The 26,546-nt window shown below is 42.7% G+C and overlaps 1 long non-coding RNA gene across 3 annotated transcripts in view; it reads right to left on the bottom strand.

Annotated features, from left to right (window-relative positions):
• Positions 1–256: 256 nt before the first annotated feature.
• LOC122096371 overlaps positions 257–26,546 on the bottom strand; it is a 69,159-nt gene continuing 42,869 nt past the window's right edge. For all 3 annotated transcript variants that reach the window (XR_006145291.1, XR_006145292.1, XR_006145293.1), the window contains 2 exons: positions 17,055–17,210; positions 257–343 (listed from right to left, as the gene is read on the bottom strand). This is a non-coding gene — a long non-coding RNA (uncharacterized LOC122096371). The remainder of the gene's footprint in view (positions 344–17,054; positions 17,211–26,546) is intronic.

Genomic DNA, 26,546 nt, shown 5'->3' with positions numbered 1-26,546 from the left:
TCACCTCTCTACATGTAAGGTTTGCAGGAACCTTGGGGTCCCTCAGAGCCAGCACTGCCATCAAGATGGTATGGTATATAAAATGTATACTACGTTTCTATAATGGTAGATTTCATGCACGTGGCAAAAATGTCAAAATGACCAATCTTTAGACATTTTTCATTTTCTAATTTTTTATTCTTTCCTATCTTCTGCAGTGTTGAAACAAATCAGCATATACACATTTTTCTGCTGAGGCTAGCAGGCAGATGCTCTCCAGAGGAATAAAGATTGATGAAACTTCACCAGTAGTTCACTGAGCTTCACTTTCTTCAAACTTGATCTCAAATGTCTAAATTCTGTGCTGCAATTTAATAGAAGAGATAGTCATCTTAAGATCAGTGATTAAAAAAGAACTTTACAATCAGTGACAAGAGGATATTGAAAGAATAAATCAGACTTCCTGAAACATTTGATGCTATATATCTGTCTACTTTGTGATCCTCAGATGTATGTGCCCTGTACACCCTCTCTCAGGACTTGGAAATTCCAAGTGGAGCCATCGACAGCTACTAAAACCTTGTATTATTATTATTGTTGTTGTTGTTGTTAGCTAGGTACCAGTGGCTCACAGCTGTCATCCTAGCAACTCAGGAGGCTGAGATCTAAGGACTACAGTTTGAAGCCAGCCTGGGTAGAAAAGTTCATGAGACTCATCTCCAATTAGCCATCCAAAAAGCCAGAAGTGGAACTGTGGTTTAAATGGTAGAGTGCAAAAAAAGCAAAAAAGCTCAGGCACAGTGTTAAAATGTGAAATCAGAGATAGAACACACCCTGAGTTCAAGCCCCAGGACTGGCACAAAAATAAACCTCACTGTTTGTGCTCGTCCTTTTCCAAGATTTCATTCTTCACACTACAGCACTTCTAAGTTCACATTTTCTGTCATCCTCTACTTTCTGCCTGCTTTCTTTCCCCTCATAGTCCAATTAGGCTCGGAGCATCTCTTTGAACCTTGATCTTGTAAGCATTATGCACACCTTTGGTCCCCAGATCTTACATAGATTGGATGTAAACTCAAGCTTAAGTGTACATATATGATATTTTTTCTAATTCTGTTGACAGGTCTGTCTCTTTTTACTGATAGTAGTGTTTCAACTCAAGTTTTCCCCTTTCTGGGCTTGTTGCTCCAGCTAGAGCCCTACTGTTCTGCCCCCAGGCCTGCTTTGTGATATTTTTGTCCCTTAGCTTTTTGCTCAAGGTTGGCACCCAACCTATTTAGCTCCATTTCATTTTTGTGTTTTTGTTTTTCTGCTTAATTGTAGGTAATAGTCTCACAGATTTCTTTGCCCAGGTTGGCTGTGAACCTTGATCTCAGCCTCCTCAGAAGCTAGGATTGTTGGTGCCTTGTACTTTTCATTGTAATATGGCCAGTTTGCCACTTAATTGTTGTCAAGGTCTCTATTTATAGTGAAACTTTGTTCTCCTTAACAGCTACATTTTGTGGTTAACTAAAAATACCCGATCATTAAGCTAGTGGCTTTAGTAGCTGCCAAAATGAAGTAATTATGCAAAGGGACCTAACACTTCGGAACCTCTCTCTTTGCAATTCCTGAAGCAGTTCAACTCAAATGTATATTTAGGTAATCCTCTTACTACCTTCTACTCCTTTAACCCTTTTCAAATTGGATTCCTGGGGCTGCCTTTCAGGAGACCAAAAAAAGTGAAAATCCCTCTCTTGTAGGAGTATTTACACATAAATGGCATTCAGACAAAAGCACTTAATCCCTAAGTAGCTATTGTTTGAGTTACTAGCTCCTAGTGAAGCTGGAGTTGCTGCTAGAATGTGAGGTTATCCCTCATTTTATAGCAGAAACAATTCTACGAAAATTACTTGTGTAATTATTTAATTGCTATTGTTTATATACCAAGTAGTTGATATAATGCATGTATGAATTCTATGCATGTCATTAATTCTAGGCATGCAGGCAAGAAGAGAAGGGATGCATACATAGAACTTGTCCAGAACTGTCTAGTGCAGGGTTTTTTTTTTTTTTTGTTGCTTTTTTGTTTTGTATTTTTGTTGGTCATGGGGCCTGAACTCTGCTGGGCACTGTCCCTCAGCTCTTCAGCTGAAGGCTAATGCTCTACCACTTTAGCCATAGCACTTTTTTTTTTGGGGGGGGGGGGGGGTCCAGTCGTGGGACCTGAACTCTGGGCCTGGGCGCTGTCTCTCAGCTCTTCAGCTCAAGGCTAGCGCTCTACCACTTGAGCCACTGTTCAACTTCTGGCTTTTTGGTAGTTAACTGTAGCTAAGAGTCTTTTAGACTTTTTTTGCCTCGGCTGGCCTGGAATGGCAACCCTCAGATCTCAGCCTTCTGAGTAGCTAGGATTACAGGTATGAACCACCAAGTCCAGCTGGACTCTTAATGAATGTTCAGCTCCATGTTCCTAAACTTGGTGTATCTTTTAAAGTCATTGTTTGCCATAATACTGTACTGAACAGGCCCCAACCAGTTCCCTACAAGAGGAGTGACTTGGAAGTTGGCACTCTTCCAGTGGGACTACTAGTCACACTGAGAATATAGTCCACCCCCACCCTGTGTCTCCCTTCCTGCCACTTCCAAGAGGCTGTCTGGAGAAGCTGTGGCTTTCTAAGGGTTAACAGATTACTAAAAGGAGAAGCTCACAATGACTACCCATTAACTTGGTATGGTATAGCAATAGCTGTACTTTTCAGACTTTTCAGTCTGACAAGATGACTGGCCCAATCACTGGGGAGATAAGGGCCCTTTGTTGGTACTGCCATCGTCTATTCCTGTTACTGCCTTCTCTAGAGTCTGTAGCTACTCATCTGCCACTCAATCCCACCCCTCTTCCATTAATCATTACCCCCAAAAAAGGCAAAGCTGGGCTCCAGTGTGGCTCACCCTGTAATCCCAGCTGTTAAAGAGGCTGAGATCTGAGGAATTGCAGTTCAAACACAGCCCTGGGTTTGAAGAAAGACCATGAGACTCTTTTTTTTTTTTTTTTTTGGGGGGGGGGGGGGGGAAGAGGAGGTCCAGTGGTGGGGCCTAAACCCTGGGCCTGGGCGCTGTCCCTCAGTTCTTCAGCTCAAGGCTAGTGCTCTACCACTTGAGCCACAGCGCCACTTCCGGCTTTTTTCTTTTTGCTTATGTGGTGCTGAGGAATCGAACCCAGGGCCTCATGCATGCAAGGCAAGCGCTCTGCCACTGAGCCACCTTCCCAGCCCCAGATTTTTTTTTGGGGGGGGGGGGGTCCGGTCGTGGGGCCTGAACTCTGGGCCTGGGTGCTGCCCCTCAGCTCTTCAGCTCAAGGTTAGCGCTCTACCACATGAGCCATAAGTGCCACTTCCGGCCTTTTCTGCTTATGTGGTGCTGAGGAATCGAACCCAGGGCCTCATGCATGCAAGACAAGCACTCTACCACTGAGCCAACTGAAGAGCTGAGGGACAGCACCCAGGCCAAGAGTTCAAGCCCCAGGACCAACCAAAAAAAATAGGCTTAACTACACTTAAATAAGGCTCAAATTCTAGTTATAGTTGGGTATTCTTCAACATTTAAACCTAATGCTGGCTTACTCTAATAATAGAGAAGTTACTAAATATACTATAGAGATAATGGGCTTGCTTTTCTGTAATTGTAGGAAGGAACCACAAATAAGATAGATGCCATGCCTTACAACTGAGGCCATGGGCACCCCCAGAAATATGGTTAGGCGCCCATCCTGAGATGGAAAAGTGAAACATTTTTGCTGTCTAGCAATACAAGGCATTCTAGACAGTTTGTTTTTTTCAAAGGGTGGGCAGAGGAATTGGAAACATAGCTCAGTTGGTAGAGCACCAGCCACTCAGCATAGTGAAAGGTAGGGAGTTCAGCATTAGGTAGGGAGTTCAAGTCCTAGTCCCCTGTCCCCGTCCTCCTCAAAAAAGAAGAAATGAAAAGTATGTGAGGTTAGGAATGTGGCATAGTGATAGAGTGCTTGGCCTAGCATACATGAAGTCCTGGGATCGATTCCTCAGTACCACATAAACAGAAAAGACCAGAAGTGGCGTTGTGGCACAAGTGGTAGGGCGCTAGCCTTAAGCAAAAGAAGCTTAGGGACAGTGCCCAGGTTCTGAGTTCAAGCCCCAGGACTGGCAAAAAAAAAAAAGCAGGGACTGACATCCAAACTGTAAGGACAGGGGGGATGGGAAGGGGGCATCCCTGTAGGAGGCTACTACAGGTGGCTCCCAGGGCAAATAGCAGGAGAGCCAGGACTTTGAACTTTTAAGTACTAAGCAAACATGAGGCCTAAGAAGCACCTGTGGAGTCCTAGATTGTATAGTAATTTATTAACAAGACAGTAAATTAAAAACAGACTGAAGGCTGAGGGTGTAACTCAGTATGAGAGCACCAGATTACCAAGGGTGAGATGCCTTGGTTTGATTCCCGGTACCACCACCCACAGAACAAAAAACTGAAAGACACAGGGCTGGAAATGTGACCCACTTGGTGATGTGCCTGCCCAGCATGCCCTGGGATCCATCTCCAGCACCCATGGGGGAATAGAAAAAAATGTAGTTGTGCTTATGTGTAAGTAATATATAGAATTGTGATCAATTTCTGTTGCTTAGCAACATGCCTGGTAGTCTTGCCAATCTACAAACCCAGACTCCTTCCCCCTTCCCACACTACACTGGTTTAGATCCAATTATCACAATTCCACAGGCTAGCACGATCCACAGGAGGTATCCATGGTGATTCTCACTATCCCCCTGTAGTCTTGTATCAGAAAGGTTGGCGGATTTTTTTTGTGCTCCCTGCATCATTTCCCAATTCATTACTGTGCCTTCCAACTGCCTTCTTTGTACTTCAGAACTCTCCAAGCCTGCCCCCATTATCTAATCTCAAAGTTTCTTCTGTATGTTAATAGTAGCTTTCCAATTCCCAACACCAGATCTCTCCTAAAGGTTATTGAAGTACTATCAGGGAAGCCAGACAAGATTCACCCTGTGGCAAAATCTCTCCAGCTAAGAAGAAAACAAGTTATCTGCTTTGAAAATACAATGAAGGATAAGTATAGGGTAGATATTCAAAAGATTACAGGAGTTAGGCCTGCCTTGCAACCCCAACCTTAGCAAGGAAATTTTCAAGAATCTCATTTGGTCTGGCTCAGGTAACTCATAACTATAACCCTAACTCCTCAAAAGGTGGAGATCTGAGAATTGTGGTTTGAAGCCATCCTGGGCAGGAAGGTTTGTGAGACTTTTATCTCTAATTAACCAGCAAAACCATAAGTGGAGCTGTGGCTCAAGTGGTAGAGTACCAGCCTTGAGCAAAAAAGCTGAGCATGAATTCATGGCCCCGAGTTCAAACCCCAGTATAGGCACCAACAAGGAGGAAGGGAAAGGAGCTAGGCACCTGTGGCTCACTCCTGTAATTCTAGCTACTCAGGAGGCTTAGATCTAAGGATCACAGTTCCAAGCCAACCCAGGCAGAAAAGTCCTCGAGACTCTTAGCTACAATAAACTACTCAGAAAAAGTGGAAAGTGGAGCTGTGGCTTAAGTGGTAGAGTGCTATCCTTGAGCACAAACAGGCTCAGGGACAGTGCCCAAACCCTGAGTTCAAGCCCCACGACTGTGCCTCCCCACCCCCCACCAAAAAAAAAAAAAAAAGGGAGAGAAGGGGAAAGAAAAAAGAATCTTGTCTGACTCAGTGTTCTTTCTTTTTTTTTTCTTTGTCAATGGAGGGCTTGGGCCTGGGCGAGTCCCTCAGCTCTTCAGCTCAATGCTAGCAATCTACCACTTGAGCCACAGTACCCCTTCCAACTTATTCTGCTTATATGGTGCTGAGGAATCGAACCCAGGGCCTCATGCATGTGAGGCAAGCACTCTACCACTGAGCCAACGTCCCAGCCCCTTGATTTATTCTTCCTTTTCCTGAAGGATCCTCCATGTTAACTCATCCTGAAGAATTAATTCCCCAAATCCAACACCCTTCCTTTCTCATTCTTTATTCAAACTAATAGTGTTTCTGCTGCTATAAAATTCTCAAAGATTAGCTGAGCACCCTTCTCTCATACCTTTAATCCTAGGTATTCCGGAGGCTGAGATCTGAAGATCCTGTTTCAAAGTCAGCTTGGGTAGGAAAGCCTGTCAGATTCTTACCTCCAGTTAATTACAGAAAGCTAGAAGTTGGAGGTGTGGTTCAAGTGATAGAGCTCTACCAAGTTATAATTGAGCACATCTCTTGGCTGATATTAAACAGATTCCTTATGACACAAATAAGTATATGCATTTGAATTTCAAATTGGGTAAAATTATGGAAATTTGTCTTAATTTGGCTGTCTATGACTTTTTTTTTTTTTTGGGTCGGTCATGGGGCTTGAACTCTGGGCTTGGGTGCTGTCCCTCAGCTCTTCAGCTTAAGGCTAACGCTCTACCACTTGAGCCACAGTGCCACTTCCAGCCTTTTCTGCTTATGTGGTGCTGAGGAATTGAACCCAGGGCCTCATGCATGCAAGGCAAGCACTTTACCACTGAGCCACCTTCCCAGCCCCTGAGAAAGGACTTTTATTTATTTATTTATTTTATTTTATTTTTTTTTGGTCTGGTTGTGGGACCTGAACTCTGGGCCTGGGCGCTGTCCTTCAGCTCAAGGTGAGGGCTCTACTGCTTGAGCCACAGCATCACTTCCGGTTTTCGTGGTTTATTGGAGATAAGAGTGTCATGGACTTTCCTGCCTGGGCTGGCTTTGAACTATGATCCTCAGATCTCAGCCTCCTGAGTAGCTAGGATTACAGGCATGAGCCACCAGTGCCCGGCTTATCTATGACTTATATAGCAACACAATTCATAATTTTACTTTTTTCTTCCCCTCCCTCATGGTTCTGAAGATGGGCCCCAGGAACTTGCATATGCTGGGCAGGCATACCGTACCACCATTGGGCCACATCTCTAGCCCAGTTGCTTTTATCATATAATTCTTTGGTTCTTGTTGTAGTTGGGGATCTAACAGGGGTGCTGTGCTTTCTAACTGAGCTATACCCTTAGCCCTCAGCTTGTTTGCATTCAGTGTCCTGTGAATAAATTAGTAAGTTTTCCTAGGCTTGGTATTTATTGAGTATTTAAAAGTTCAAAATCTTGCCTCACTTGATGTTTACATTTGTAGTGAGCAGAAGTAGCAGTGTTTCCCTTTTTTTTCCAGCCTTGTATCTTAATGAAGCTGTTGTTTACTGTTTCTGGCTGTGGAAAAAAAGGGGGGGGGGGGGGACAAAGGGCCTGGTGGTTCCAGCAGTAGCTATAATCAAGAATGGCTATAATCGGGCTGGGAAGGTGGCTCAGTGGTAGAGCGCTTGCCTTGCATGCAAGAGGCCCTGGGTTCGATTCCTCAGCACCACATAAGCAAAAAGCCGGAAGTGGCGCTATGGCTCAAGTGGTAGAGCGCTAGCCTTGAGCTGAAGAGCTGAGGGACAGCGCCCAGGCCCAAGTTCAGGCCCCATGACTGGACCCAAAAAAAAAAACAAAAACCAAAAGAATGGCTATAATCAAGAACTGTAATAAAAACAAGATGCTGGAGGGGAGGTGGCCAGAAGGGAACCCTACTGCATTATTGGTGGGAGTGTAAACTTGTTCAACCACTTCGGAAAGCAGTATGGAGGTTCCTCAAAAGACTCCACATAGAGCTTCCCTATGACCCAGCAATTCCACTTTTGGGCATTTACCCAAACAATCACAAACAAGGCTATACTAAAGCTACCAGCACAATTATGTTTATTGCAGCATTATTTACCATAGCTAAGGTATGGAACCAACCCAGATGCTCCTCAGTAGATGAATGGATCAAAACAATCGAATTTTATGCCTCCATCAAAAAGAATGACACTGCCCCATTTGTTAGGAAATGGAAAGAATTAGAAAAATTATATCAAGGGAAGTAAGCCAGGCCCAAAGAAACATAGGCCCCATGGCTTCCCTTATTTGCAATAACTAATATAAGTCTAGGACAAGCAGAAAAGGTCAAAAGCTATGTATATATGACCATATAAGATGTTAAGTGACATGAACCCTAAGATAGGGACACAAGTGGTATTTTCTTTCTTGCTATTTTTTTTCCGTATTTAAAATGTACTATGTGATTTTTTTTTTGTTTCTCTTGTATATTCTTTCCCCACGGTATAATCCCTGTTTTCACTGTATTTGATGTTGGTGCCCTGCATCTTGTATATACATTTTTCTAATTTGGGGATGGAAAGGGAAATAACAAAATCCTGAAATAAGGATTCAGATTGACCCATTGTAACAATGAAATGAATAAGACACTATGCTGAAAATGAACTTTACAACTTGGGGGTTCGGGGGTAAGGGAGGAGTTGGGGAGGTAGGGAGGGAAGGGATGGTAGGGGAAAAATGAAGGTGGAGGAAACAATGCTTGGTAGGAAATGTACTCACTACCATACTCACGTACAGTTTTTTTTTTTTTTTTGGTCAGTCGTGGGGCCTGAACTCGGGGCCTGGGCGCTATCCCTTAGCTCTTTAGCTCAAGGCTAGTGCTACCACTTGAGCCACAGCACCACTTCCGGCTTTTTTCTTTTTGTTTATGTGGTGCCGAGGAATCAAACCCAGGGCCTCATGCATGCAAGGCAAGCACTCTACCACTGAGCCACCTCCCCAGCCCACGTACAGTATTTTTACAATAAAAAACATTTTTAAAAAAGTTGGTGCTGTACCACTTGAGCCACACATCTTTTATCTTTTGGCTGGTTAACTGAAGATAAGAATCTCATAGGATAATGTGCTAGGGCTAGCTTTGAACCATGGTCCTCAGATCTCAGTTTTCTAGATAGCTAGAATTACAGAAGCGTGCCTTTTCTATTTGTTTCATAACATTTTCAAAGAGATCAGGCTCTTTAGAATCAAATAATGCATGCTAACTAAGTTAAAATGTTTGTTGTGTGAAGGCGACAAAGTTCTCTTAAGAGTAGTGGTGCCACTTTAAAGGTTTTTGATCCAGAGAGCACAGAGACAAAGCCCAGCACTCAGAACCTGCACGGAGACCCCTCCCCCACCCCTCGGCCAGAGGCCCATCTCACAGCATCAACACAGGCAGAGACAGAGGAGAAACAAGCAAAGCCACCATTGCCTGGCCCAGCCCACAAGCATCTCAGCTGAACTCTTGATTGCAGCAGTGACCTACATCACACAAAACCAACAACTAGCTCCTGGACTACAGGACCCACTAAAACTGAGAACCTTTCGAGAGCTCCAACAGCCTATGGAGCACATGCAGCTGGCCAGGCTAGATCAAGAGCACCCCTGGAAGGGAGATTAAATACCCCCAAGCCAGGAACAGCACCCCTGGGTCACAACAGCAAACAGTGGAAGACACTTGAACTGTACTCCAGGCTGCATAACTCAGGTGGGATACACAGCAGCACAGGTCCAACCGGCATGCCCCAGGCTGGGGACCAGGAGCCAGGACCAGGCCTGGGGATCCCATGCCTGAGCAAGACAACCAACTTCTCCCGATTGAAGTCAGAAACTGAGCATATGTCTCAGCAGAGGGGGGAAAACAGGGAACTGCACCCCCTGGGAATCACACCCATGACAGCAAAAGACCTGGGTGTCCAGGGCAAGAGAACCAGAAGCTCAATCCCCACCAGAACCTGACCCATATATCTCAGGCTGGGAATTGGACAACTCAGGCTGCCAGCACCTGATAGTCAGGAGCTCAGGTTGGTACCGTGGCTCAGAGGTAGAGTGCTTGCCTTGTGTGCATGAGGCCCTGGATCTGATTCCTCAGCACCACATAAGCAGAAAGGGCCAGAAGTGGCACTGTGGCTCAAATGGTAGGGCGCCAGACTTGAGCTGAAAAGCTGAGGAACAATGTGCCCAGGCCCAGAGTTCAGGCCCACAACCGGCCAAAAAAAAACCAAAAAACAAACAAAAAACCAATCAGAAGCCCATAGCAGACTCCAGCAACTGGGAGAGCACATCTAGCACATTCAATCTCGCCAAGAGCACCTGCAGGAGTAAACAGGAGCAGTCTAGGCCACTCAGTCCTTTTAAAGGCGGGAACTGCTAATGATCTACAGCAGAGAGCTGAGAGCCCTACGTGAGTCAGACCAGCAGCTGGAGGTCGGCCCCAACAGAACCGAGACCAGGTACAGACTCTCCGCCACCCCAGAAACAGCAACCAAGCAAAGACAGACACCTATTGACCAAAACAAAATTTCAGATTAGTCTCCAATAATCCCTGAATCCCCATGCAAAAATCACAGAGAAAAATTACAAGGTTTGTCAACATTCAGGATAGCAAGCTACCCCAAAAGCAAGCAGCCACACAGGGGAGAGCCTCAGTGGGAGCAAAGCAGAAATGAAGACAAAAGCTATATCCAAGAGATGCTGGAGGCAATGACTCAAGATTAAAGCCAGAAATAGACCAGAAATTTAAAGAACACAGGGATGAACATCGAAAGAGATGCAGGATCTCAAACAGAAGGTGGACACAAAAATAGAGACAGGGCTGGGAAGGTGGCTCAGTGGTAGAGTGCTTGCCTTGCATGACTGAGGCCCTGGGTTTGATTCCTCAGCACCACATAAGCAAAAAGAAAAAAACTGGAAGTGGCGCTGTGACTCAAGTGGTAGAGCGCTAGCCTTGAGTTGAAGAGCTGAGGGACAGCGCCCAGGCCCAGAGTTCAGGCCCCATGACCGGACCCAAAAAAAAAAAAAAAAAGAGAGACAGTACACACCTCACTAAGGGATGAGATTAGTACTTTGAGAACCAACATCAAATCCATAAATGAGTCCATTTCCTCCATGCAAACCACAATGGAAGTCACAGTTAATGGTATTTAGAGTGTCAGATACAGAAGACAGAATACATCAACTGGACCAAAAAGTCACAGATATGGAAAAATCACTCAAATTATGCCAAATGGAAGTCCAAGAGCAAGTGGATAGTGCCAAGAATTTTTTTTTTTTTTTTTGGTCGGCCATGGGGCTTGAACTCTGGGCCTGGGCGCTGTCTTTCAGCTCTTCAGCTCAAGGTGAGCGCTCTACCACTTGAGCTACAGCGCCACTTCCAGTGCCAAGAAATTTAATCTTCGTATAACTGGAGTGGACAAAGCCTAGGAATATCAAAGCAAGGGAATGCAACACATACTCAACAATATTATCAATGGAAATCTCCCCCATCTTAAAAAAAGAACATCTTACCTACATAACAGAAGCATATAGAACACCTAACAAGCAGGATCCCAGGAGAAACACTTCTAGGCACATTATAGTAAAAATGATAGATCTATAAAGCAACTGAACATATATTTTAAAAGATGCATCTGGGGGAAAGTGAAGGAAGGAGTGACATTGTTTAAAAGAGAAATGTATGAACCACCTGAATTGCGGAATGATAACCCCTCTGCACAACACTGTAGTCACAATAATAAAATTATATTTAAAAAAGAAAAAAAAAAGATAGATCTGAATAATAAGGAAACAATCTTGCATGCAGCAAAAATGAAGGAGCGATATTACAATGGGAAAAAAATTAGAATCACTGCAGATCTCTCCACACAATCACTGAATGCAAGAAAGGCCTGGGAAAATACCATCCAAGCCCTGAGAACCAATAACTGCCAGCCCCGACTGATATACCCAGCAAAGCTAACACTCACAATTGATAGAGAATTGAAAAATTTTAATAGTACAGAAAAGCTAAATGAATTCACAAACAATAAGCCAGCATTACAAAGAATACTAAGAGGGGGAACACAACCTGAAGAAAGCAACCAGGAACGGGGACCCGCAGCAGACAGGCATTAATAAAAGTCTAACTGAGCAAGCACAGGAGGAAAGGAAAGAAGAAAAACTTAGGAAAATGGAATCACAGGGACCACAATACATCTCTCTATAATATCCTTAAATATTAACGGACTTAATTCACCAATCCAAAGAAAAAGAACTGCAGATTGGATCAGAAAACAGGATACATCCATCTGTTGCCTTCAGGAGGCCCACCTCTCAGCCAAACATACAAACAAACTCAGAGTGAAAGGTTGAAAAGGATCCACCAATCAAATTCCCCCAGTAAGAAAGCAGGAGTAGCTATCCTGATATCTGATAAAATAAACTTTTCATTAATATCAATACAAAAAGACAAGGAAGAATACTACATATTAATACAGGGAACAATCCAAGAGGAGGATATTATCATTATCAACTTATACTCCCCAAACATTGGAGTACCCAAATATGTTAAGCAAATACTCTCAAACTTACAGAATAAAATAGATCCGAATATGATAACACTAAGAGACTTTAACACTCCACTCTCACCAAAGGACAGGTTTACCAACCAGAGGATTGGCAAAGAAGCTACCAAATTAAGTGAGGCCATACTTCAAGCAGAACTAACTAACATCTACCGAGTATTTCACCCTAAAACAACACAGTACACATACTTCTCAGCAGCTCATGGAACTTTCTCCAAAAGTGACCATATCATAGTTCATGCAAAGAACTTAAGCAAATACAAGAGGATTGACATAATCCTCTGTATCCTATCGGACCACAGTGGAATCTAGTTCTCAATAACAAAGCATACCACAGAAATAACTAAAATACATGGAAATTGAACAGCACACTTCTAAGCAACACCTGGGTAACAGAAGAAATTAGAGAAGAAATTAAAAAGTGATTACAATTCAATGCAAATGAAGACACATCACAAAGAAACTTGTGGGACACAGCAAAAGCAGTCCTGAGGGGCAAGTTTATTGCCCTCAGGGCCCACATCAAGAAAATAAAGACAGACCAAGTAAATAATCTCATGCTGCAATTAAAACAGCTAGAAAAACATGAAAAAAAAATGGAACCTAAAGTTACTAGACAGAGCCAGATAAACAAATTAAGAGCGGGAATTAGAGAATAGGAAAATTATAAATAAATTAATAAAACAAAAACCTGGTTCTTTGAAAAAATAAATAAAATTGATAGACCTTGGCAACATTAATTAAGAAGAGAACTATCTTCAAAAGTTATACTCTCTAAAGAAAGAAAACCTAGCCGGGCCATGGTGGCTCACACCTGTAATCCTAGCGCTGGCTTTGAGCTGAAGAGTGCAGGGACAGCGCCCAAAGCCAGAGTTCAAGCCCCACGACCGACAAAAAATAAATAAATAAATAAATAAAAATAAAGAAAGAAAACCTAGCAGAAATGGATGCATTTTTAGAGAAATACAAGTTGCCCAAACTGAGCAAAGAAGTAAATCAATTAAATAAGCCAATACCTTACAACAAGATACAAGAAACAATAAGAAGGCTTCCAACAAGAAAAACCCAGGACCAGATGGATTCACAACAGAATTCTATAAGACCTTTAAAGAAGAACTAATACCCATATTCTTCAAGCTCTTCAGAGAAGCAGAGAAGGAGGAAGCTATCCCAAATCCATTCTACGATGCCAATATCACACTCATCCCCAAACCAGGCAAAGACCCAACCAAAAAAAGAAAACTATACAACAATCTTCTTGATGAACACAGATGCAAAGATCCTTAACAAAATTCTAGCTAACACAATCCAGAAACACATAAAAAAAATCATACACTACAACCAGATAGGCTTCATCCCAGAGATGCAGGGATGTTTCAACATACGTAAATCAATAAATGTAATCCAACACATCAACAGAGCCAAGGTCAAGAATCACATGATTATCCCCACTGATGCAATACAACATTCATTTATGTTAAAAGCTCTGGAGAAAATAGCAATAGAAGGAACATCCCTTAAAACAATAAAAACCATATATGACCGACAAATAGTCAACATTATACTTAATGGGGAAAAAACTACAACCAATTCTCCTAAAATCAGGAACAAGGCAAAGAAGCCCACTGTCTCCACTCCTCTTCAATATAGTCCTGGACCCCTTAGCCTGGGCAATAAGGTAAGAAAAAGACATTAAAAGGGATCCGCATAGGGAAAGAAGAAGTTAAACTATCCTTTTTTGCAGATGACATGATACTATACCTTCATGATCCCAAAAAATCCATCCCCAAACTCTTAGAAATCATAAATCACTTTGGCAAAGTGAGACTTCTATAATGAAGAAATAAAAATGGCAAAGAAACACATGAGGAAATGTTCATCATCCCCGGTGGTGAAGGAAATGCAAATAAAGACAACCCTGAGATACCACCTTACCCCAGTCAGAATGTCCCACATCCACAAATCAGCCAACGACAAATGCTGGAGGGGATGTGGAGAAAGAGGAACCCTATTACACTGCTGGTGGGAATGTCCACTTATACAACCACTTTGGAAAGCAGTCTGGAGGATCCTTAGAAAGCTAAAGATTGACCTCCCTTACGACCCAGTCATACCACTTCTAGGCATCTATCCTGAACAACAGGAACCAATATACAAGGACACGTGCACCTCCATGTTTATTGCAGCACTGTTCACAATAGCTAGGTATGGAAACAACCCAGATGCCCCACCACAGATGAATGGATCCAAAAATTGTGGTATCTATACACAATGGAATATTATGCCGCCATTAGAAATGACAAAATAATGGCATTTACAGAGAAATGGATGGAGCTAGAAGGAATCATGTTGAGCGAGGTAAGCCAAGAGCAAAGAGACAAACGGTACATGGTCTCCCTGATAAGTGGATGTTAAATCCAAAATGTTAGGTGATATGACAAAATTAACAGGACTTAAGAAACAAAGAACTTCTGCTCATCTGGTCGAACCACTACTAAATATCCCCATGCTGCTGATCACATGTATGGTGTATATGTGTACACCGTTATATGTTATAGACTGTGATAGACAATTTGCTCCAGGAAAGTTAGAATGAACTTGTGACTTTAAATGAGCATCATTATTCCACAATACTGTGAAATTCGGGAAATTATGTAATTACTTAATCACAATCAAAAAAAAAAAAACCTTGGGGAAGGCAGGGAGGGAAGGGATGGTGGGGGGAAAACAATGGAGGGGGTAACAATGTTCAATAGGAAGTATACTCATTACCTCACTCATGTAACTGTAACCCTCTGTATAGTATCTTTACAAAAAAAAAAAAGTTAGAATGTGTTTATGACTTTAACTAAGCATCACTATCCCACAATACTGTGAAATATGGGAAATTATGTAATCACTTAATCAAAATAAAGAATTTGAAAAAAAAAAAGGTTTTTGAAAAAATTTCCACTTCCTATAGTCACTTCCTGTGGTCGCTATAATGTATGATCCTAAACAGCAGTTAGAGCAGCATACTTGATTCATTCGAGTTCTAGAGTTCAGAAGTCTCAGATCCTACTCACTAGAAAATTCATCAAAATGTGCATAGGACACTGGAGAAGAGGCTTATGTTATACAACAATTTGTACAAGTGTATTAAGAATAATTTTTAAAAAGTAATTAAAAACACTCTTTGTATGTGTGTATGTGTGTGCACACATGCACACGCGTGCCAGTACTGGGGCTTGAACTCAGGCCCTTGCTCTGTGCTTAAGCTTTATTGCTCAAGGCTAGTACTCTAACACTTGAGCCACAGCTGCACTTCCAAATTTGTGCTTAATTAGAGATAAGAGTTTCATTGACTTTGTTGCCAAGGCTAGCTTCAAACCATAATCCTCAGATCTTAGCCTCCTGAGCAGCTAGGAGTACAAGTGTGAGCCAGCCACTGGCTAGAAAAAAGTCTTTTAGTAACAGTAATAACAATATACCCAGTCCAATCTAGCCTTGCCCATGTTCCCTTCAGTTGCTATCTTCAGTTAAGAGGCTAGTGGTCTACTGGGGATTCACCTCTGGCTCCTTTAGGTATTGAGACTCCCTCACTCTGAGAACATGAACCTTCAAGTTAAATTGTCTAACCAGCAGACATAAGCTGATACTGCCAATGACTTTGACTTACATAGGGTTATAGGTAACGCTTCTTTTTCATAGTTTTTTTTCCGTGCTAGAACTGGAGCTCAAAGCCAGGGCCTGGACATTGTCCTGAGCTTTATTGTTCCAGTCTAGCATTCTACCACTTGAGCCACAGCTCCACTTCCGGCTTTTTTTTTTTTGGGGGGGGGGGGGGGGTTGGGGACACTTAAATAGAGGTAAGACTCTCATGGACTTTCCTGCCCAGGCTGGCTTCTAACCTCAATACCCAGAAATCAGCCTCTGAGTAGCTAGGATTACAGGCGTGAGCTACCAGCACCCTGGCTCCTCTCATAGCTTTGATATGAACCTCATGTAGTAAGAGTTTCCCCTATTCTAAATCTCTTCTATGAAAGGATCTTTTACAATTTCTCTCCCAAACAGTTCTTCCTTGTGGTTTGGATATTTATTTATCCCATCATGCTTTAGGAAATGAGAAGAAATAAGTGTAAGGATTGGTCTTGCATCAGTTGTATTATTTCTTTTATGTAAGATATGGTATCAGGGGATGTCTGAAGCCATTCTGCACACTACTGCTACTCTACTTGGGCTCATTTGCTCCATTTGTTTATGTGTGCGTACCTGTGTGCTAGTACTGACTGGGCCTTGAACTCACTTGGTGCCAAATATATGCCTCAGGAAGAAGTTATAGCTTTCACCAGTGGAATATCTTATGTCACTGTAAATCAAATGCTTATAGGGTGGTCTGTGTTCCACCACTGCTGACCCAGGACCTTTTTTTTTTTTTTTTTCCAATCAGTCCTTGGGCTTGAACTCAGGGCCTGGGCACTAAGTGAGCTTCTTTCTTTGCTCAAGACTAGCACTCTACCACTTGAGCCACAATACCACTTCCGGCTTTTTCTGTTGATGTGGTACTGAGGAATTAAACCCAGGGCTTCATGCATACTAGGCAAGCACTCTACCAGTAAGCCACATTTCCAGCCCCTCCCCCTTCCCCTCCCCCCCCCCCCCACCCGCCCCAGGACCTTTTGACTGTTGGGAGGCCCAAAAGAGCAAGCATATTACCATATTTTAGAGATTTTGTCATTGTGCAACAGGAAGCTCTATAAGAATAGTTCATTAACACATAACCAGAAAAACATTAGGGTAACGTATGCAATTAAAAACAACTACCTGTGGTCTGGGGTGCATCTCCAGAGACTGATTGCATTGTTGAATGATGTTTTGTGAAACTGAGATCAAACAACTGTAGTCATACTTCCTGCTTCATTTCTTTATAATTTTCTCATGAAGTCTCCTGATTCCTATGAAGTGAGAATAAAGCAGCCCCTGCAGAAAGGGGATGGGTTATTTAAAGACCTGATCACTTTAACAGTGATTCTCTTACTTTGGTTAAATGACTAATTTGAAGAACGTAACATTAGCCTCAGATTCTGTCCTAATAAACTGTGCTCAAGAGAATAACCATGGGCTGGGAAGGTGGCTCAGTGGTAGAGCGCTTGCCTTGCATGCCTGAGGCCCTGGGTTCGATTCCTCAGCACCACACAAGCAAAAAGAAAAAAGCCGGAAGTGGCGCTGTGGCTCAAGTGGTAGAGCGCTAGCCTTGAGCTGAAGAGCTGAGGGACAGCGCCCAGGCCCAGAGTTCAGGCCCCACGACCGGACCCCCCAAAACAAAACAAAACAAAAAACGAACAAACAAAAAAGAGAATAATCATAACCCTAGTACTTAGGAGGTAAGAAGGCACAAGGACTGAGTTCAAGACCAGCCTGGGCTACATAGCAAGATCTTGTCTCAAAAAGTAATCTAAGGATCACTTTTCCACGCCAGTCCAGGCAGGAAAGTCCATGAAACTCTGATCTCCAATTAACCAGACACACACACACACACACACACGCACGCACGCACGCACGCACGCACGCACGCACGCACGCACGCATGCCAGAAGTGGAGTTGTGGCTCACTCTACTAGAGTGCCAGAAACAGTGCCCAAGCCCTGAGTTAAAGACACACATTCAAAAAACAAAACAAAAACAAAAAACAACAAAAAAAGGGTTTGTGACATTAGAGGTCTCACTCTTCTATGCTTTCTCTCCCACGTCCTGAGGATTATCTCTTTCATTCCTAGCTCTTTTTACCAATAGTCAAGAAAAATTCTACAATTATGAGCCACGAAGTTGGCTGTATCCTGACCCTAGACTGGCATTTAAATAATGATTTTGTTATACATCTACTCATAAGTTCATATTAGATATTTTGTCTACTTCATCCTAAAGCCTGAATTAGATAATAGTACTTTGTTGGCCACCCAAGATCCTCAGATCTCAGTCTTCTGAATAGCTAGGATTACTGGCATGAGCTACTAGTGCCTAGCTTTTTCCTGAGTTCTTAATCTACTTTCAAATTTGTTTCTAGCTTGATAATTACATACCATAAGCTCTCCTCTTAATTGTCCCTCTGGAGCCGTTAGGCCTGGATATTCCTTAATGACTTCATATCCATCTTATAGATTTTCAGTTCCAGCAGCTCTATCTCCATAATTCTATGCCTGTTCATTTTCTTTTCCATTAACCATCCATGAAATTACAATTTTTTTTGTTTTTGTTTTTTTTAGAGTTTGAGTTATGGGACTTGAACTCTAGGCCTGAGCGCTGTCTCTGAGCCTCTTTGTGTGTGCTCAAGGCTAGCACTCTACCACTTGAGCTACAGTACCACTTCTGGCTTTTTCTGAATAGTTTATTGGAGATAAGAGTCTCACCGGCTTTCCTGCATGGGCTAGCTTCCAATTGCAATCCTCAGATCTCAGTCTCCTGCGTAGCTAGGGTTACAGGCATGAGCTACTGGTGACCAGATGCACTTACATATCTTCACCACATTTGCCAAGTTATATTCCTTACTCACATCCCCTTTTCTATGCTCATTTAAGGCTAATCCTGAGCCTATGTCCTACCAAGACATAGGTTTCATCCTCCAACTCCCACATGCATCACCCCAAATTTTATTCTATCTAATACCATCTCATTTCTACATCTACAATGACTTCCTTCTCATTTTCTCCTGCTTTATGGTCTGCAAACATTCTCAATTTTCTCTCTTATTAAAAGGCTGATTATATGACTCACTGTAGGGCCCTGAATGAGGGGATTTAACATGCATTCTGATAGTCATATCAACTAACAGGCTTCTCATGGAACAATAATGATTAAGCACATTCGATTTTAAAAAAGGAATTATAAGCCTGGTAAGCAGTAAACAGGAAAAAGTATAAGCCTACCTATCAGTGCAGATGAGGGAATAAGTAAAGCAATGTTGAAAAATGTTAAATTGTGAATACCAACCCCAGGAGCAAACCACAGAATGTAGGGATGAGGCCTGGGCTCAGACAATGATGGCTCTGGTCCAACCTAGGGAGCAACTGGCAGCAATAACAGTAGCAGCAGCAGCAGAAGCAGCTATGAAATATCTGCAAGTAGCCGCGAGTAAAATGTAGGCCTAAGCAAAATGCAATATTTTACAGAAAACATCAGCAATATAACATATACGGGAGACTGGGGTGGCCACTCCCTCCTATCCCATCCTCAATAACATTACTTTATCAGTTATAATCCCTTTTTTCTGATTGGTCGTGGGGCTTGAACTCTGGGCCTGGGCACTGTCCCTGAGCTCTTCAGCTTGAGGCTAGTGCTCTACTATTGAGCCACAGTGTCACTTTTGGTTTTCTGGTGGTTAATTGGAGATAAGAGTCTCATGGACTTTCCTGCTCAGGCTGGCTTTGAAGCGTGATCCTTAGATCTCAACCTCCTACTTAGCCAGGATTACAGGAGCGAGCCACCAGCACCTGGCTATAATCTTTTTGTTCACAGTCACAAGGCCTGGCTTCGGAATTTTTTGGAAAACACAATCAAAGCAGGCATTATCAATCAACTGGAGATGGTAGTTGGATGATAGTTGGATGGTTAGTTGAAGGAATTAGCTATCATGGCACTACACACAAAGTCATCTGTACAAGAATTAGAAGACAGGAGTAAACTTCAGAAGTAACCATTTTGAGGAGAACTTGACTGTTGTAGGCCACCTGGTACGGACAAGCTGGGCCCATAGAGGTCACAGAGCAGGCACCCAATGAATGTCTGTTGATAATTCATTTTTTCATTCAACAAACATTTAATGAGGCCTACAATGTGCACCAGATTAGGCATTGCGAATACAAAGATGAATAAGGCACTGTCCTGCCCTTAAGGAATTTAGTCTGCTTGATGAGAGCCATAGACTCGGACAGTGATAATACAACCTGCTAAGTGCTAGGACACTTAGCAGGTTGTATTATATCCATCCGAGATGGATTTCTTCAAAGGAGCACCACTTCAAGTTGCTGCTGGATCCGTGAAGTTCTCCCAGGCACCACAGCCTGCTGTTGATTTCTGTCACGCGGTGAATGTCCCAAAGAACTAACAATAACAGCTGTAGTTGACACAGTACCTACGAAACACTTTACAAATATCTTCCTGGAAACCCTGAAAATTAATCAGTATATGATGAGATTCAGGTTTAGTGTGGTTCAGTAACATGTTAGATAACATAGCTCAAAAGCTTTCATGACAAACACAAACTAAAGGAATTCATGAACACTAAACAAAGGAAACAAAAGGGAAGCATACAATCTGAAGAGAACAAACAAAGTCAAGGAAACACAGCATTGAATAAAAATCACTAAGAAACTAGTTTAGTAAACACATGAAGAGGAAAGAAGCACACTATAGGAAAACAACAAAATGTCAAGCAACATGACATTTCTCTGTAGTAATGTTAAACATCAATGGACTCAACTCCCCTACCAAAGGAAAAAAGCAGCAGAATGGATCACAAAACAAAATCCAACCATTTGTTGTCTCCTAGATAACATAACTAGTAAGCAGGAAGAATTTAAGTTTCAAATCCAATTCTGACTAATTCCCAAACGTTTTGTTTGAAGTTTTTAATATAATCTTTTTCCTGGTATAATAACTTTTTAACAGCTTTCTATCTGGAACAAAGAACAAAGTCAATACATTATTGATTATAAACTAGAGGCTTCCTCTGGTTTCTTATACTATCTAGGAAAGACAAAAGGGTTTTTTGTTTTTTTTTTGGGGGGGGGGGGGGGCTTTGAACTCAGAACCAGGGCACTGTGCCTGAGCTTCTTTTGCTCAAGGCTAGCACTTTACCACATGAGCCACAGCACCACTTGTGGCTTTTTCTGTGTATGTGTTACTGAGGAATCGAACCCAGCCAGGGCTTCATGCATGCTAGGCAAGCACTCTACCACTAAGTCACATTCCCAGCCCCAGGGGAAAAAAATTAAGTGATTTCATACTAGTGTTCTTTTTAACAGTCAGTTTAACTTTCTTTTTTTTTCTTTTTGACAGTCTTGGGCCTTGAATTCAGGGCCTGGGCTCTGTCTCTGAGCCTCACTATGCTCAAGGTTAGAGCTCTACCATGTGAGCCACATAGCACCACTTTCGGCTTTTTCTGTTTATGTGGTACTGTGTTTCATGCATGCTAGGCAAGAACTCTACCTACCACTAAGCCACATTCCCAGCCCCGATTTTCTCAATCTTAATATCACCAGTGACCATTCAAAATATTAAGTATTTGGCAGGGCACCGGTGGCTCAATCCTATAAACCTAGCTACTCAGGAGGCTGAGATCTGAAGATCTTGGTTTGAAGCCAGCTCAGATAGAAAAGTTCCCTTGAGACTCTTATCTCCAATTATCCACTCAAAAACCAGAAGTGGCACTGTGGCTCAAGGTGGTAGAGTGCTAGCCTTGAGCACAAACAGGCTCAGGTACAAAGCCCAGGCCCTGGAATACCAGGCCTGTTCTAATTAATTGACATAGAAAATCTCATTAAATCCTTCACATTTCAAACCACCACCCTATCATTAAAAGCCAGTATTTCCTAGTTTATATAAGAGGAAACGAAGTCCAAGATTTTTGTGCTCAAGACCACATGGGCATGAGACCAAGTGTAGGCATAGACTAACATGCCAGTTTTGCTAACTGTTCTTCCTGATAAAACCCTTCAAGATGGCAGATTGCATAAGGCCCTCTAAATCACTCTGTTCTACTTAAATATAATCATTCTTATCATAGAAACCCATTCTCTGAGTCCCAAAGATCAACACTGTGAGCCTTAGGTGAAAAATTGTGCATACGTTGCTTTTGTCTTTGTTTTTCTTGGTTGTTGTTTTGGAATCAGGTCTAACAATATGACCCCAAAGTCCTCAAATTCATGATTCTTTTACTTCAGCCTTCCAAGTGCTGGGACTATAGGCCCACATCACAACACCTGGCTTTATGTTGCTTTAAAAAAAAACAAAAAACAAAAGCTGGGCAGCCGCAGCTCATGCCTGTAATCCTAGCTACTCAGGTGCTGAAATCTAAGAACCACTATTCAAAGACAACCTGGGCAGAACTATCTCCAATTAACCACCAAAAAAGCTGGAACTGGAGCTGTGGCTTAAGTGGTAGAGCACTATTCCTGAGCAACAAAGCTCAGAGTAGCACTTGGGTCTTGAGTTTAAGCTCCAGGACAGGTACCCGCAAAAAAAAAAAAAAAGGAAAAAAAAATAAAATAAATAAGGAAAAAGAAATAAATCCTTGATATGTTTAGATTTATAGTTAGTGTACATAATATTTGCAAGCAAATGAACAAGTACTTTTAGTCCCTAAGTAAAATAAACCATTGTACCATTAACAACTAAGGTTAGTTCTTCTTGAATAAAATTTAGATATAAAACCTTTATTTTTGTATTTGAAAAAAAACAAAACACAAGAAACATACTTGAGAACCACGTGACAGTGAAAGCAGACATATTAATTGATGGGGAAGGCTAGGACAACTATTATTGCAATGTGTTCCTGATAATCATTTCCTATGTGGCTGTGTCTAAAAAATACTACACAATCTGTGCAGCCAAACAAGAAACAAAAGGTTCTGACAGTAATATCCACCTGAACTACATGTGGACTTTTCAACAAGGCCAGGGGGGGAGAATAAGGGGGGTAAAAGTTTGTCAAAGTCAAAAAGGTTTTCTTTTTTCTTTTGGGTCTGGTTGTGGGGCCTGAACTCTGGCCCTGAGCTCTGTCCTCAGCTCTTCAGCTCAAGGCTAGCGCTCTACCACTTGAGCCATAGCGCCACTTTCGGCTTTTTTCTTTTTGCTTATGTGGTGCTGAAGAATTGAACCCAGGACCTCAGGCATGCAAGGCAAGCGCTCTACCACTGAGCCATCTTCCCAGCCCCAGGTTTTCTTTTTTTGGTCAGTTGTGGGGCTTGAACTCTGGGCCTGGGCACTGTCCCTCAGCTCTTCAGCTCAAGGTTAGTGCTCTACCACTTGAGCCACAGCCCCACTTCCAGCTTTTTAAAAAATTTATGTTGTACTGAGGACTCAGACCTAGGGCCTCATGCATGTGAGGCAAGCACTCTACCACTGAGCCACCTTCCCAGCCCCAGAAAGTTTTCATTTTCCCCCCCTCTTTACCACCATAATTTTCCAGTAAGTTCTATTTTATCTGTTTTTATAACTGCTTCTTTAAAAAGTTTTCGCCCTTTGTATATTTTTAGTCTGTACTTCTCATCTCAGTCACTACAGCATCCTTCTAAATCATCTTTTTTTTTGGGGGGTCCGGTTGTGGGGCCTGAACTCTGGGCCTGGGCGCTGTCCCTCAGCTCTTCAGCTCAAGGCTAGCGCTCTACCACTTGAGTCACAGCACCACTTCCAGCTTTTTTCTTTTTGCTTATGTGGTGCTGAGGAATCGAACCCAGGGCTCAGGCTTGCAAGGCAAGCGCTCTACCACTGAGCCACCTTCCCAGCCCCTATCATCTTTCTATCCAGACTTTAGACCTTCCAAAATTTATACCATACTACTGCCAGGAGTGATCAGCAAAAGCATCCCTTTCTGGAAACATTCAGAATATAATCTAAACTCCACTGCAGAGAGTATGAAGACTTATTCCTAGCTACATTTCAGGCCTTATTTCACAAGAAACTTGTGAGACCTTGCAACAAAGTAAAGGCTGGGAATGTGGCTTAGTGGTAGAGTGCTTGCCTAGCATGCATGAAAAGCCCTGGGTTCGACTCCTCAGTACCACATAAACAAAAAACGCCAAAAGTAGAGCTGTGGCTCAAGTGGTAAAGTGCTAGCCTTGAGCAAAAGAAGCTCAGGGATAGTGTCTAGTCCCTGAGTTCAAGTCCTGGGACTGGCGAAAAAAAAAAAATGGTGCCAAATGACAAAGCAATTATATTCTCAGGTAAGATGAGTACAGAGTCTATGCTTTAATAGCACCATGCCATTACTCTGAAGGATAAACAAAAAAGTTTAATACAAGTCACCCAGATCCTAACTACTCAGGGGGCTGAGATTTGCAAATCACAGTTAAAAGCTAGCCTGGGCAGTTAAGTCTATGATGCTCTTACCTCCAAATAACCACCAAATAGCTGGAAGTGGAGGTGTGGCTGAACTGGTAGTGCACCAGCCTGAATTGAAAAGCTATGGGACAACATCCAATCCCTGAGTTAACACTAGTACAAGCATCCCCCTTTAAAAAAAGAAGAAAGGAAAAAAAAATATATATATATATATCACCCAGAAGATATCACTAGTAAGATATACTAATATAACAATATGGACTAACGATGAAAACATGGTAATCAAAAGAAGTGAGATATACAAGTTACAATGTAGGGCTGGGAGGGTGGCTCAGTGGTAGAATACTTGCCTTGCATGCTATAAGGCCCTGGGTTCGATTCCTCAGCACCACATAAGCAGAAAAAGCTGTAAGTGTCGCTGTGGTCAAGTGGTAGAGTGCTAGCCTTGAGCACTGAGAGGCTCAAGGAGAGTACCTAGGCTCTGAGTTCAAGCTCCAGGACCGGAAAAAAAAAATTATGCTGGAGCCAGGCACTGGTGGCTCATGCCTGTAATCCTAGCTATTCAGGAGGCTGAGATCTGAGGATCGCAGTTCAAAGCCAGCCCGGGGAAGGAAAGTCCGTGTGAAGCTTATCTCCAATTCACCTCCAGAAACTCGGAAGTGGGCGTTGTGGCTCAAGCGGTAGAGCCTCTTTGAACTGAAGAGCTCAGGGACAGTGCCCAGGTGTAGAGTTCAAGCCCCACGACTGACCAAAAAAAAAAAAGTCATTGCTAGAGCACAGGGAGCTCTATGCTCCAGGTAGAGAGAGGCCTGGGATAGAATGAGGGTAAAAGGCTAGATGAGAGATGGCAAGGAGGCAGGTGGAGGAGACCCAGTTAATTTCTGGCACCTCTCTCCCGGGTTTTTATGCATTAAAATGAGGTTAGTTTGAACATATTCACACACACACACACACACACACACACACACACACACACACACACATACACATGCACAAAACTTTTAAGGTGTGCTTAGGTTTTTTTTTTTTTTTTTTTTTAACTGGCCCTACGTTTAGAAGCACATGGTCAGTGCAAGAAAAACAGGCAAGGGGGGGCTGGGAAGGTGGCTCAGTGGTAGAGTGCTTGCTTTGCATGCCTGAGGCCCTGTGTTCGATTCCCCAGCACCACATAAGCAAAAAGAAAAAAGCCGGAAGTGGCGCTGTGGCTCCAGTGGTAGAGCGCTAGCCTTGAGCTGAAGAGCTGAGGGACAGCGCCCAGGCCCAGAGTTCAGGCCCTACAACCGGACCCAAAAAAAAAAAATTAAAAAAAACAGGCAAGGGGCTGGGAAGGTGGCTCAGTGGTAGAGTGCTTGCTTTGCATGCCTGAGGCCCTGGGTTTGATTCCTCAGCACCACATAAGCAGAGGAGAAAAAAAAAAAAAGCTGGCAGTGGCGCTGTGGCTCAAGTGGTAGAGTGCTAGCCTTGAGCTGAAGAGCTGAGGGACAGCACCCAGGCCCAGAGTTCAGGCCCCACAACCGGACCCAAAAAAAAAAAAAAAAAAAAAAGGAAAAGAAAAGAAAAGAAAAACAGGCAATAGCAAACAAAATACAAATCCAAACTTAAGACACAAAACTTTTGCTAATAATATTGTGAAGGACTTGCCTCTGCCTCTCCCCTCTCAGCCCAATCCTTTTATGTACCTAAAGAGGGAATATGAAGGACTGGGCCAACAGGGGAGAGGCAAGCCCTTCAATCATAGTCCAGTCACAATGATTAATAGCATTGTCAAGGAAGTGGGGCTGTGGCTCAAGCGGTAGAGAGCTCACCCTGAACTGAAGACAGCAGGGACAGCACCCAGGCCCAGAGTTCAAGCCCCATGACCGACAAAAACAAAACAAAAAAAAAATAGCATTGTCAAATTAAATGTTCTGACTCCAAAGAATTTTCTCTCATCATAAAACTGAGATTCTATTAATTTTAATACAGAAATAGCCAAGGCAAAACCAAAAACACTTATCAGAACCAACCTGCAAAAAACACAGGGCATGATGACCTAAGTAGACTATTCTTTGAGAATCAAATTTTCAAATATGAATATAAAGTTCATTTCCAATACACTGTCTTGTAGGTATCATTGTTGCAATGGATCATCCTGTATCCTTGTTTCAGCATTTTGTTATTTCCCTTCCCCTCCCCAAATTAGACAAATGTATATACAAGATGCAAGGTACCAAAATCAAGTACAGTGACAACAGGGGATATACCATAGGGGAAGAACAT

The sequence above is a fragment of the Dipodomys spectabilis genome, unplaced genomic scaffold, assembly GCF_019054845.1.
Source record: "Dipodomys spectabilis isolate Male_0828 unplaced genomic scaffold, ASM1905484v1 ptg000370l, whole genome shotgun sequence".
NCBI classification, from domain to species: Eukaryota; Metazoa; Chordata; class Mammalia; order Rodentia; family Heteromyidae; genus Dipodomys; species Dipodomys spectabilis.
Note: the sequence above shows the minus strand (reverse complement) of the source record. Positions and strands in the feature narration are given on the sequence as shown.